Raw genomic sequence first — 13,525 nt, forward strand, 5'->3', positions numbered from 1 at the left:
AACATAGCTCTCTTTTGGTGGTATTTGATCACCTGTGCGATTTTTACTTTTTGCGCTATAAACAAAAAAAGAGCGTAAATTTTGAAAAATTAACAATATTTTTCACATTTTTTTATATGAAATTCCCCCCAAAATGTAAAGATCAATTTTTTTTTACATTTTTGGCCAATTTGTTTTCTGCTACCTATGTTTGGTAAAAAAAATCGCAATAAGCATATTGAACCTGCGAAAGTTCAATAGTTATTGCGTTTACTAACTAAGGGAAAGATTGCTGTCATTTTTGGGGGTTTTTTTTTTAACGAGTAATGGCGGCGATCTGCAATTTTTTTTTTTTTTTGCGGGACTGCGACATTGCGGCGGACAGATTGGACCCTTGACTGACATTTTTGACACTTTTGGGGGTACCAGTGACATTACTACAGTAATCAGTGCTATATATATGCACTGTTACTGTAAAAATGACCCTGGCAGGGAAGGGGTTATTTTTATTGGTGATCAAGGGGTTAATGTATGCCTGGTGCTTACTGACGTGTGTGGGGGGAGGGGACTATGTGACACAAGGACAGATCGCATGTTCAGCTACGCTGAACCCTGCAATCTGACCCTGCCTGTCACTTAGGAGATCCGCCCGCTTGTGTTTACACAAGCAGGCGGATCTCCACACTCGATTCCCCGACGATCGGGGAAGAGCAGCGGCGATCGCCGCCACTCCTCCCCTGGCCCGACTCCTGCTGTGACTGAATACAGCGGGAGCGAGCCTCCGGCGGCGCGCGCGCGCCGCCGAGAAGGGGGAATGTCTGGTGACGTAGGTCTACGTCGCCAGACGTTATTGAGCCACTTTGCCGTAGTACAGCTCTAGTGAGCAGTGCGGAAGTGGTTAATGCCACTGGCTCTGCCAAGTGATGTTGGACTTGGAAGTACTAGGCGCCATCCACTAGGAGGTGAATCAGCCATAGCTCAAGAAACCCCTGGCAACCCCAGGAAAAACCCTACAATTCCTCCGAACCCTGGCTGAGAATGTCTGGTCTAATGCTTACTTAGTCTAGGGAGATGTAATACAGAGGGATGCCTATCTTTTTTTTCTGTCTCCTTCATAAGCTGGTGCACTTATCCCCATCCTATGGAGCTCTTGAATATAAGTGGGCTCCCAACATCCACAGGGTAAATGCAGGACCACTGGGTCTGCATTGTACATGATGACGTCAGCAAAGGGGCAGCTGTACAAACAGAGAAGAGGAGCGGCTTTGTGAGGCTCGGTATAGTGTAAATTGTTGAGTTACCTGTTGGTTCCTCGGCCAAGCTACTCTGAATGTACCTGGTTAAAGAATAAGAGAAAAACTAGGCTTTATGGTAGGCATTGTGTTGAAACTTCTATCTACCGAAGAGCTCTTGGCACCGCTGCTATCCGACCGTTCTGGGTTTTGCCGATAGGGTGACCCCTACTGGCAGCTGTGGTTCCTCTTACCTAACCCTACATTACTACAGCACACAGCCCTAATGTAGGGGTTAGTGGGAAGAATAACAGAAGGCATAAAAATACCATTATACTAGCCATACCCAAGGGCTGAATGAGAAAAATCTCATATATTCTTCCATCCACTCTAAACAGTGTGGATGGAGGAATCTCCCCTGCAGGCTATTGTATTTGGACATTCTTAGTGGTCAAGGCTGTCTAAATACCTGAACAGTGACTGATTAGATGCAGTCACTGTTTGCCCAACAATTTTCCATCCTGCTCTTTTGACTTTTCAGTGTACGTTTGTTGAGCCCTGTCAAGCTGTGTGGTGCTGAAAGGGCCGCCTAGAGGTTGACATTCGGTCGATTAGGGGCCTTAGAAGTTGTAAGAAGACCAAAACTCTTCCAGGAAGCCTAATTTTAGACTTAACTTTATACCAATTTTCAAAAGATAAGGTTTTCCAAAAAATGCATCCATGGATACCCAACGTTGGTACAATAATAACATTGGTAATCGCATAGTATAATCAGAAAATGATCAGACAGGTAGCTTCCGCCATGATTGGCCATCCAGGCCAAATCCAAACATTGTAGACTTTAGTGCTAAGAGACAATTGAATTCTTTAGTGCTAAGAGACAGTTTGGTACATTGATCCTAAACTGTGACGCAACTGGATTAGTTACCTACAGGCAAAGTCACTTTTAATGTGCATTATTAAATACAGCCCAATGCGTTTATCCTAAAACTTATTAGGCCAGTCCTTGATGCTTAATGTATTTATTTATATGCAAATTTGATTTTTTTTTTTAAAGCAATTAGGTCTAAAAGGTTTTAGTCTCAGAGGGGGATATGCTCAATCAATTAATTATCATGGTTCTCATTAATTAACATTCCTTTCAGCCATAACATGACGGAATATCAGATTGTAGTCTGGCTTTGGTCTCTCTTATCTGTTAGGAGTTATAAGCCCCAGCAGGATCATTGTGTATGCTGGGACTTGTCGTTCCGACGTAGGGGGGAGAATTTGGGTTGCCACCACCATGGGTTCACCATGGCTTCCTAAATTGCTAAATTTTAGCAGAAAACTTTGAGGGTTCACTGCCAGAAATGGAACAACCTATAGTGCAGTACAAAGCCTTTGTCCCTTGGCAGCAGGGTCACACAGGAACCAATAATTTAAACAGCAGTTGTTAACTTTTTGATATAGGGGGCCCCGAGAGCGACCCTTGACATCACCAAAAGGCCTCACATAACATTCAATGAATGTAATGCTAATGAAAACTGTTGTAGACTTCAGGTATGATACAAGAGATATTGGAAAAAAGGGTATTTGCGCTAAAGTGTCACTAGTGAATAAGTGTAAATATCTCAGTGGCAGCCGCACTCACTATATCTCAATGGTGTAGCAATACCAAAAATAGGAAAAGTGCATGTATAAAACAAAAAAGCAAAAAATTAAGAGATATTAAATAAATTAGAGATGCACCGAACATTCCTCTGCTGATAAGAGAAAAAGAAGTTGATAATGGCACCAAAAACGCATACTTTAGAGCAGGGGTCTTCAAACTATGACCCTCCAGTTGTTCAGGAACTACAATTCCCATCATGCCTAGTCATTTCTGTGAATTTCAGAATTTTACAATGCTTCATGGGATGTGTAGTTTCGCAACAGCTGGAGGGCCGTAGTTTCAAGATCCCTGCTTTAGAGCAAACCCTATTGAAGTCTACAGGGAATTATCCTTGTTCCCTAATTCTGGCCATTGTTGGGATAACAAGCAAGCCATGAGAAGCCAGGCACTGCCATGGGGGACATGTACCAAAGTGAGTACACCCCTAACATTATTGTAAATATTTTGTTATACCTTTTCGGCCCCGTTCACATAGGGGCGATCCGACTCGGGGGGGGGGGGGGGGGGGCGACCTCCGAGGTCGCGGTGCGAGCAGCGCGCCGCGACCTCGGAGCGGCCGCCACGGACTTCATAACATTGAAGTCTATGGCGGTCGCCTCCGGGTCGCCCCAAAGAAGCTCCGGACCCTTTTTCTAAGTCGGAGCGACTTTTTTCGCTCCTATTAGAACGGGTCTGCAGCTTCCCTATGGAAGGCGACCTACGGTGACCTGTGAGGCGACCAGGTCGCCTCACAGGTCGCCTTAGTGTGAATGGGGACTTCATGTGACAACACTGAAGAAATTACACTTTGCTACAATGTAAAGTAGTGAGTGTACAGCTTGTATAACAGTGTAAATTTGCTGTCTCCTCAAAATAACTCAACACACAGCCATTCATGTCTAAACTGCTGGCAACAAAAGTGAGAACACCCCTAAGTAAAATTTTGCAAATTGGGCCCAATTAGCCATTTTCCTTCCCCGGTGTCATGTGACTCCTTAGTGTTACAAGGTCTCAGGTGTGAATGGGGAGCAGGTGTGTTAAATTTGATGTTATCGCTCTCACTCTCTCTCATACTGGTCACTGGAAGTTTAACATGGCACCTCATGGCAAGGAACTCTCTAAAGGATCTGAAAAAAAGAATTGTTGCTCTACATAAAGATGGCATAGGCTATACGAAGATTGCCAAGACCATGAAACTGAGCTGCAGCACGGTGGCCAAGACCATACAGCAGTTTACCAGGACAGGTTACACTCAGAACAGGCCTCGCCATGGTCGACTAAAGAAGTTGAGTGCATGTGCTCAGCGTCATATCCAGAGGTTGTCTTTGGGAAATAGACGTATGAGTGCTGCCAGCATTGCTGCAGAGGTTGAAGGTGTGGGGGGTCAGCCTGTCAGTGCTCAGACCATACGTCGCACACTGCATCAAATTGGTCTGCATGGCTGTTGTCCCAGAAGAAAGCCTCCTCTAAAGATGATCCACAAGAAAGCCCGCAAACCGTTTGTTAAAGACAATGAGACTTAGGACATTGATTTCTAGAACCATGTCCTGTGGCCTAATGAGACCAAGATAAACCTATTTGGTTTAGATGGTGTCATGCGTGTGTGGCGGCAACCAGGTGAGGAGTACAAAGACAAGTGTGTCTTGCCTACAGTCAAGCATGGTGGTGGGAGTGTCATGGTCTAGGGCTGCAGGAGTGCTGCTGGCATTGGGGAGCTACAGTTCATTGAGGGAACCATGAATGCCAATATGTACTGTGACATACTGAAGCAGAGCATGATCCCCTCCCTCCTGAGACTGGGCCGCAGGGCAGTATTCAAACGGGATAATGACCTCAAACACACCTCCAAGACGACCACTGCCTTGCTGAAGAAGCTAAGGGTAAAGGTGATAGACTGGTCCAGACCTAAACCCTATTGAGCATCTGTGGGGCATCCTCAAATGGAAGGTGGAGGAGCACAAGGTCTCTAACATCCATCAGCTCCGTGATGTCATTGTGGAGGAGTGGAAGAGGACTCCAGTGGTAACCCGTGAAGCTCTGGTGAACTCCATGCCCAAGAGGGTTAAGGCAGTGCTGGAAAAAAATGGTGGCCACACAAAATATTGACACTTTGGGCCCAATGTGGACATGTTCACCTAGGGGTGTACATATACGTATATATATATATATATATATATATATATATAACTTTTTTTTGTGTTGGTACATGTACCCTATGGCAGTGCCTGGCTCCTCATGGCTTGCTTGTTATCTCTACCAATGGCCAGATCGCCCCCTGTAGACTTCAGTAGGATTCACCGTAAAGTTTGTGATCCAAAGCCAGGCGATTTGCTCATCCCTATTCCCGAACATTCCATCACAGGGATACGCTCAAAAGTTCCTTGTTGTGTTTTGTGTGGAGCCCAAGGGGACTATTAGTAAAACAATGTATAATGTGGGCAATGGAGAGCACTTATGTTTTTTATGCAAGAATTTGTTTTTATGAGAGCCGTGCTTTTCCTGTGTTTGTTGCTGAGCACTTATGTGACAGTTATTGCTCATTTGAGACAAATGTGAAATTATTTAAGTTTTCTTTCTTTGCTGCAAATGGTGATCTGCGATTTATCTACTATGACAACAGTAAAATACAGTCACGCACTGATATCCTCTTTAGGAACTTTTTAAAAATACTTTAAAATGTATCTAAACCCAGTAGCAAAAACATAATATATTGCAGCATACCAACCCTCTTTTTTCTGACTTTTTTTTTTTTTATCTTCATCTGATGATCCTGCCAGTAACACGTGTCCTGTCCTTGGATGACAACACTATAAATATTATGATCTTTATGATGACCACCAGAAAGTTTCTATTGCATAATATATTTTAATTTCACAGGTTAAAAATCATAAAAAGTCAGATGAACTCGAAACACTAGGGATAGACCGATTATCGGCAAGACTGATATATCGGTGGTCGATATGCACTTTCCCCGATATATAGGAATCGGCCGCGGAACTGGCCGATATTGCCGATATTTTTGTGATATCATTCTGCCTTCTTAGGCCGCCTCCCTCGCCTTGGACAGCCTCGTCTGGAGTCATGACTTGTCTTGCAGGAGTGTTTCACAGCCATACACCCATAGCAGCCCGGTGCCAGCTAGCCACCCACATCCAGCCAGCCACAGGCACTGTACCAACGAGCCAGCCAGCCACCCACAGGCCCTGTACCTGCCAGCCACGGGCACTGTACCAGCGAGCCAGCCAGCCACCCACAGGCCCTGTACCTGCCAGCCAGCCACCCACAGGCCCTGTACCAGCCAGCCAGCCACAGGCACTGTACCAGCGAGCCAGCCAGCCACCCACCCACAGGCACTGTACCAGCCAGCCGGCCACCCACAGGCACTGTACCAGCCAACCACCCACAGCCCCTGTGCCAGCCATCCACCCACCATAGGGTGTCAGACAGCCAGCCACCCACAGACAGGGTGCCAGACAGCCAGCCATCCACAGGCACTGTACCAACCAGCGACCCACAGCCCCTGTGCCAGCCACCCACCTACCACAGGGTGCCAGCCACCCACCACAGGATGCCAGCCAGCCACCCACCATAGGGTGCCAGCCAGCCACCCACCTACCACAGGGTGCCAGCCACCCACCACAGGGTGCCAGCCACCCACCACAGGGTGCCAGCCACCCACCACAGGGTGCCAGCCAGCCACTAACCATAGGGTGCCAGCCAGCCACCCAACCACCACAGGGTGCCAGCAAGCCAGCCATTAAGAATTAGACAAAAATTAACATGTTCAGTACCAGATTTGTGTCAAAAATTGTCTATTTTTTTCAAAACTTTAAATGTACAAAATATCGGCCGATATACGTTGTGACCAAAATATCGGTATCGGCCCTGAAAAAACCATATCGGTCATTTTTGTAAATATTTTATTTTATCTTTTCATGTGACAACACCGAACAAAGGACACTTTGCTACAATGTAAAGTAGTGAGTGTAAAGCTTGTATAACAGTGTAAATTTGCTGTCCCCTCAAAATAACTCAACACACAGCCATTAATGTCTAAACCGCTGGCAACAAAAGTAAGTACACACCTAAGTGAAAATGTCCACATTGGACCCAAAGTGTCAATATTTTGTGTGGCCATCATTATTTTCCAGCACTGCCTTAACCCTCTTGGGCATGGAGTTCACCAGAGCTTCACAGGTTGCCACTGGAGTCCTCTTCTACTCCTCCATGATGACATCACAGAGCTGGTGGATGTTAGAGACCTTGCGCTCCTCCACCTTCCGTTTGAGGATGCCCCACGGATGTTTAATAGGGTTTAGGTCTGGACACATGCTTGGCCAGTCCATCACCTTTACCCTCAGTTTCTTTAGCAAGGCAGTGGTCGTCTTGGAGGTGTGTTTGGGGTTGTTATCATGTTGGAATACTGCACTGTGGCCCAGTCTCCGAAGGACGGGGCTCTGCTTCAGTATGTCACAGTACATGTTGGCATTCATGGTTTCCTCAATGAACTGTAGCTTCCCAGTGCCAGCAGCACTAATGCAGCCCCAGACCATGACACTCCCACCATCATGCTTGACTGTAGGCAAGACACACTTGTCTTTGTACTCCTCACCTGTTTGCCACCACACACGCTTGATACCATCTTAACCAAATATGTTTTATCTTGGTCTCATCAAACCACAGGACATGGTTCTAGTAATCCATGTCCTTAGTCTGCTTGTCTTCAGCAAACTGCTTGCAGGCTTTCTTGTACATCATCTTTAGAAGAGGTTTCCTTCTGGGATGACAGCCATGCAGACCAATTTGATGCAGTGTGCGGCGTATGGTCTGAGCACTGACAGGCTGACCCGACCCCTTCAACCTCTGCAGCAATGCTGGCAGCACTCATACATCTATTCCCAAAGACAACCTCTGGATATGACGCTGAGCATGTGCACTCAACTTCTTTGGTCGACCATGGCAAGGCCTGTTCTGTCCTGTTAAACCGCTGTATGGTCTTGGCCACCATGCTGCAGCTCAGTTTTAGGGTCTTGGCAATCTTCTTATAGCCTAGGCCATATTAATGTAGAGAAACAATTATTTTTTTCAGATCCTCAGTTCTTTGCCATGAGGTGCCATGTTGAACTTTTAGTGACCAGTATGAGAGAGTGAGAGCGATAACACCAAATTTAACACACCTGCTCCCCATTCACACCTAAGACCTTGTAACACTAAGGAGTTACATAACACCGGGGGGGGGGGGGGTGTATGGCTAATTGGGCCCGATTTGGATAATTTCACTTAGGGGTGTACTCACTTTTGTTTTCAGCAGTTTAGACATGAATGGCTGTGTGTCGAGTTTCTTTTTTGAGGGGACAGCAAATGTACACTGTTATACAAGCTGTATACTCACTACTTTACATTGTAGCAAAGTGTCATTTCTCCCGTGTTGTCACATGAAAAAATATAATAAAATATTTACAAAAACCCGAGGGGTGTACTCACTTTTGTGAGATACTGTATGTGTATGTGTGTGTGTGTTTATGTATTTATACACTATATTGTCAGAAGTATTGGGACACCTGCCTTTACACGCACATGAACTTTAATGGCATCCCAGTCTTAGTCCGTAGGGTTTAATATTGAGTTGGCCCTCCCTTTGCAGCTATAACAGCTTCAACTCTTCTGGGAAGGCTGCCCACAAGGTTTAGGAGTGTGTCTATGGAAAGATAGATAGATAGAGAGGCAGAGAGAGAGAGAGAGGCAGAGAGAGAGGCAGAGAGAGAGGCAGAGAGAGAGGCAGAGAGAGAGAGAGAGAGGGAGAGAGAGAGAGGGGCAGAGAGAGAGGCAGAGAGAGAGAGCAGAGAGAGAGAGAGCAGAGAGAGGCAGAGAGAGAGAGAGGCAGAGAGAGAGAGAGAGGCAGAGAGAGAGAGGCAGAGAGAGAGGGGCAGAGAGAGAGAGGCAGAGAGAGAGAGAGAGAGAGAGAGAGAGAGAGGCAGAGAGAGAGAGAGAGAGAGAGAGAGGCAGAGAGAGAGAGGGGGCAGAGAGAGGGGCAGAGAGAGGGGCAGAGAGAGGGGCAGAGAGAGGGGCAGAGAGAGAGGCAGAGAGAGAGGCAGAGAGAGAGGCAGAGAGAGAGAGAGAGAGGCAGAGAGAGAGAGAGAGAGAGAGGCAGAGAGGCAGAGAGAGAGAGGCAGAGAGAGAGAGGCAGAGAGGCAGAGAGAGAGAGGCAGAGAGAGAGGCAGAGAGAGAGGCAGATAGATAGAGAGATAGATAGTTCCCATGGCATTTTTCCAGAAGCGCATTTGTGAGGTCAGGCACTGATGTGGAAGAGAAGGCCTGGCTCGCAGTCTCTGCTCAAATTTATCCTAAAGGTGTTCTATCGGGTTGAGGTCAGGACTCCCAAACCCGCTCATCCATATCTTTATGGACCTTGATAGATAGATAGATAGATAGATAGATAGATAGATAGATAGATAGATAGATAGATAGATAGATAGATAGATAGATAGATAGATATTATGTAGATAGATAGTTCCCATGGGTTGCATGTAGGGCAACCCAATTATTTCCATGAGTTGCCCTATATGTGAGAAACATGGAAAAGAAGTCCCTGACTCTTTTCCAAAAACACACCACACCAAACCATATGGCGCTGTGGTACCATGCAGTTTGGCGGGAGCTAAAACATCCACGTTGGCAGATGCGTTGGGGTGCCATTAACTAATAGTACCCCCGCATGTTTGATAAATTGCAGCGCGTTTCTCTGCATGCCAGGAAAGTGTGCGATTTTGCATGTGTCCCCCCGACACGCATAGATGTAAACCTAGCCTTTGTCATGAATCCAGAAGTGACATACAGTAACAAAGCCACGTTTAAGAACGACGACGCGTTCCTTTGGCAGACGAAGCTGAATCAGAATCCACTTGGCTCCGTTTTTAGTAGAATTCCTAGAAAGCCTAAAAACTGTCTGGCCGAGGAAGAGCGAAGTGAGTGCGTGTTTCCAGACTGCCGATCGGTCACTAAAGACTATCCTGACTCTGCCTGACACCCTATCACCACATCCGCTTGATATTTTCATCTGTCGTGTAGGCCTCGGTGACGTGAGGTGATAGCCAAGGATTTTCTCCCAGATAAATATTTTGTGCCTTCCAGCTCAGGGCCGGGTGACGGAGGCCGATGGAAGCTGCGAGGTTACAAAACGAGCGTCTGCCCGGCTATGACAAAGGAGAGAGTGTGTGTGTCACACAGACAGGCCTCATTGTTTCCAGTCAACAGAAAGCATTGTGTGCCTGTATGTACACTGCCGCATGTGACACTCTGTATTTATACTGATAGCAGCGGGGTCATACCCTCCAGACTGACATCTCTGGGAAGTAATAAGGAAGTACCGTGAAATTTTATGGCCTGCTGTCTCCGTCGTAGAGCTGAAGGGCGGCCATTTTGTCTGCAGCTCCCAGGTTGCTATGAATGAGGCCTGGGCTCAGGACAGACCGTCCATTCATTCCTCACACAAACCACACCAATTATGAGCAATGAGGTCAAACTGAAAAGGGTGTGTTTCCTATAGCCATCAATCACTGGGGTGCGTTTGATTTTCCTTGTGGTACCAGAAATATGTGTGCCATGTTTTAACCACTTGCCGACTGCTCACAGTATATTTACTGCGGCAGTCAGCCCCTCGTAGGTCTACGTCGCTAGCCTGTGAGGGTCTCAGGAGCGAACGCGCACCACCGGAGGCAGTCACAGACCCCGCCCCGCGTGTGACCGGCGGACCCGATCGTCCGCCGGTCACTCGCGATCGTCGGTGGAGAGGGAGAAAGGCAGGCGGCTAATGTAAACAAAGCCGCCTGTCATTCTCCCCTGTGTAGGAATGGTGATCATACGGTTCTACTATGTAGGACCGTTGATCACTGTTCCTACACCTCAAGCCACAGCCAATCACAGTTAGAATCACGCCCCTAGGGACACACATAACCCCTCCCTCTCAAAAAAAAGTTAACCCCTTCACTGCCAGTGTAATTTTACAGTAACAGTGCATATGTATAGCACTGATTACTGTAGTAATGTCACTGGTACCCCCAAAAGTGTCAAAAATGACAGTCAAGGGTCCGATCTGTCCGCCGCAATGTTGCAGTACCGCAAAAAAAAATCGCAGATCGCCGCCATTACGCATTAAAAAAAAACTACAAAAGTGACAAAAATCTTTCCCTTAGTTAGTAAACGTGATAACTTTTGCGCAAACTAATCAAAATACGCTTTTTCCGATTTTTTTTTTTTTTTTACCAAACATATGTAGCATAAAACAAATTGGCCGAAAATGTTAAAAAATTTTGATTTTTCCATTTTTTTGGGGGGAATTTCATATAAAAAAATGTGAAAAATATTGTTATTTTTGCAAAATTGACGCTCTTTTTTTTGTTTATAGCGCATGATCAAAAAATCGCACAGGTGATCAAATACCACCAAAAGAAAGCTCTGTTTGTGGTAAAAAAAGGACGCCAAATTCATTTAGGTACAGCGTCGCACGACCGCGCAATTGTCCGTTAAAATCACGCAGTGCCGAATCGCAAAATAGGCCCTGGTCAGGAAGGAGGTAAAATCTTCCGGGGCTTAAGTGATTAAGCAACACAGCACCTAGTGATAGGCATACCCGTGCCGTTCCTTCAGAGCTCTGTGCCGCGGCCGTGACTGCCATGTGCGTGCATGGAAGTAACGTCATCACGGCTCGCTCATTCAAGCACCCCCAGCCCGCAAACCTGAAACGTGAAGATGGAAACCCTCTGTGGTGACAGCGTGCGCTGCTGGAGGACTTCGTTTCAAGGTAAGACTTCCATAATGTGCTAGCGTGCAATGCATACTAGCACATTATTGGTTTATCTTGCAGGGAGTATTATTTTTTATTTTTATCCTGAACGTAATCGCTTCTGGACCCGCCACGGCATATATACTGCGGCATGGCGGCCCGGCTGCGCAAAAATCACTAACATTTACTTGATTTTGTGCATGCAACCTGGGATGAACGTGCGCGCCGACAGGGCGCTGTTCTCGCATTGATTGCCCATCGCGGTTTTGGTTTATAGCGCAAAAATAGCGGGGGTCTCATGACCGCAAACTTCTAAAATCCAAGTCCTTCAGGAGAAGGTGGGCAAAGATTATGAACCAGTGATGGTATGTCCGAGAATAACGTACTCCAGACTCCATAATGCCTTTAAAGTTACTGCGCATGTGCGTTGAATGAAGTCATCAGCAAGCATAGTTATTATGCATTGGGGAATCTACACTCACCGACCACTTTATTAGGTACATCGCATCAATTTCTTGGTAACACAAATTGCTAATCAGCCAATCGCATGACAGCAACTCCATTGAGGCATCTAGACGTGGTGAAGACGACTTGCTGAAGTTCAAACCGATCATCAGAATGGGGAAGAAAGGGGATTTAAATGACTTTGAACATGAATGGTTGTTGGTGCCAGGCAGGCTGGTCTGAGTATTTCAAAATCTGCTGATCTACTGGGATTTTCACACACAAGCATCTCTCGAGTTTACAGAGAATGGTCTGAAAATAGGGAAAATATCCAGTAAGCGGCAGTTGTGTGGAGAAAAAATGCCTTGTTGAGGTCAGAGGAGAATGGGCAGACTGGTTGGAGATGATAGAAAGGCAACAGTAACACAAATAACCACTTGTTACAACCAAGGTATGCAGAATATCATCTCTGAAAGCACAACACATCGAACCTTGAAGCAGGTGGTCTACAGCAGCAGAAGACCACACCGGGTGCCACTCCTGTCAGGTAAGAACAGGAATCTGAGGCTACAATACGCACAGGCTCAAAAGTGGACAATCGAAGATTGGAAAAACGTTGCCTGGTCTGATGAGTCTCGATTTCAGCTGTTACATTCAGATGGGAGGGTCAGAATTTTGGGTAAAAAACATGAAAGCATGGATCCATGCTGCCTTGTATCAACGGGTCAGGCTGGTGGTGGTGGTATAATGGTGTGGGGGATATTTTCTTGGCACACTTTGGGCCCCTTAGTACCAATTGAGCATCGTTTAAAGCCACGTCCTACCTGAGTATTGTTGCTGACCATGTCCATCCCTTTATGACTACAGTGTCCCCATCTTCTGATGGCTCCTTCCAGTAGGATAATGCACCATGTCACAAAGCTCCAATCATCTCACCACTGGTTTCTTCAACATGACAATGAGGTCTCTGTACTCCAATGGCCTCCACACTCACCACATCTCATCCAATAGAGGACCTTTGGGATGTGGTGGAACGAAAGGTTTGCATCATGGATGTGCAGCAACTGCATGATGCTATCATGTCACTATGGAGCAAAATCTCTGAGGAATGTTTCCAACACCTTGTTGAATCTATGAAGAATGAAGGCAGTTCTGAAGGCAAAAGGGGGTCCAACCTGGTACTAGCAAGGTGTACCTAATAAAGTGGCCGGTAAGGGTAAAGTCTGCCATGCCCAACAACACAAGTGGGGTTCAAAGTTTGCAAAGTGTTGTTGGCCCGGCACTGGAAGTCAGTGAGTTAGCGAGGAACTGATTAGATCAGCCTTTCTCAACCTTTTCAACGTGGAGGAACCCTTGAAATAGCTTTCAGGTCTCAAGGAACCCCTTCTAAAAATGACTATATTTACAACTCCTGATACATTAGTGTTAAGGTCAGTGGGATGAATGATCCTTACA

This window comes from Pelophylax lessonae (assembly GCF_965119305.1).
Source record: "Pelophylax lessonae genome assembly, chromosome: 5".
Lineage (NCBI taxonomy): Eukaryota > Metazoa > Chordata > Amphibia > Anura > Ranidae > Pelophylax > Pelophylax lessonae.